The sequence below is a fragment of the Lolium rigidum genome, chromosome 6, assembly GCF_022539505.1.
Source record: "Lolium rigidum isolate FL_2022 chromosome 6, APGP_CSIRO_Lrig_0.1, whole genome shotgun sequence".
Classification (NCBI taxonomy): Eukaryota; Viridiplantae; Streptophyta; class Magnoliopsida; order Poales; family Poaceae; genus Lolium; species Lolium rigidum.
Window position 1 is genome coordinate 783,937 of NC_061513.1, and position 1,819 is coordinate 785,755.

The following is a 1,819-nucleotide window of genomic DNA, read 5'->3' on the forward strand; positions in this document are numbered from 1 at the left end:
TACGGAGACGATGTGGTCAATGTCTTGTCGGTTTCGAGTTGGTGTCCCTAGCCCATCCTTCCTCAGTCTTCACTGGCCTTTTCTCTGGTTCACCTGAGTCGAGAGAAGATTTCCAGTGGAAAACACTCGAGAGATCTAACGTAGCTTCTGCACAATATGTTCCCCTTCGAGAGGTTTCATGGGAGTATTACAGAAATATGTTCGCCCAACCGTGCCTAGGCTAGAAGGAAGCATCGCCAAGGGCAATAGGAAATGAGGAGGTAATTGGGATTTTGTGTTGACTTTGTTCTGACCTTAAGCTCGATTGGTTCTTCCTGCGAAATCGTGGCCACGAGGGAGACTAAGTGGAGAGGGCACGATCGGAAGGAAATCAACGATATGTATGGACGGCCATTCTATGGCCGAAGCACACCACACGGTTAACGACCAATTCCGGCTTGGTGGCTCCGTTGCTTTGAGAAACACAAGAATATTTTACGCTCGGACAACCCGGGGAGGCTTGAATCTGGATTAGGAAGGCCCACATGGATACTTTCGACGGTTGGTTGAGAAAAGCATTTAATGAATGACATTGATGTTGTAGATCGAGATTTACGTACATGTTGGCCAAAGACACCACCATCGACTATAACGACTTTCCAAGGTAGCGAGGTAAATGGGAGTGCATTTACACGATCGCCCATGATAAAAAGAGCACTCAGCCAAAGCCGGTGGTGTCACACTGATGCGGCATAGAGAATGGGCAAAAGGTCACATATTATGGTTACATAGAGGAGATGTGGGAACTAGACTATGGACCCTCCTTTAAGGTCCCTTTGTTCGGTTGCCAGATGGTTCAAGCTAACGGGGAGGTGGGGTAAAGGTGGACCAATAATCTACAGGATGTGGTAGTTTGTAAATCTGGTTTACCTTAGCCCGGGCCAGCCAGCCTATAGCGAAAGATGTCGCTCGGGTTTCTATGTGAAGGACATGAGTAGCAAACCGAGAAACGGAAGAAGTAACATTCGAAATTGCAGCAATATGCGATGATCAGCGCCACATTGTTCAACAGAGGAAAAGCACCTCAGTAGGAGTGGAGGACAAGACGGACATGTCGAGAAGATTATAATATTTTTGCTGAAATTCCGCCCTTCAAAGTGAACATCGACCCAAGCATTAAGTTAATGGTAAGGATTGCTCTCCATGGATCAGCACAAATCTGTAAACAATAAGGGACACAAAGGAAGAAATGATGTGTAATAATTTGTACCAAACTTTATTGAATGGATCAACATGAATTATATGTGCATGCATGATGTAACTGGTGCTCCATTTCGAATGATTCGATTGATTCAAGAAACCACACGATGATGACATGAAATTTGGAGTGATTTAGTCATACTCCTGCCTAGAGTATATGCTGCTCATACTCGTAGTCTTCATAGCCGCCGCCGTTGTGCGTGGTCGTCCCGCCTTCTAAGTTCACCGCCGTCGTCGTCGTTGCTATGTTGTCGTCCGGGTGGCGCTATGTAGCTCGAACTGAGGGTAGCGCGGGCGGGGATATCGCCCGGTCGTGATGTAGTCCCCTTAATACAAGTCGGCAGGTACCACCATAGCCGGCCAGCGGCCTCGTGGAAGTTCCCGGGGAGAGCGGTAGTCCTCTCATACGGCGACGCCCTCACGCCGTTGATGAAGAAGGCGTCCCAAGTATGCTGGTTATCGGGATGCCGGCGGATTAATCCCGGTTGCTCCGAGGCGTAAGGTCGAAGTCGCCGTGGTTCGTGATGGCCGCGGCACACTAGTGCCTGAAGGACGGGGAGGGACCGGCACGCCGCCGCGC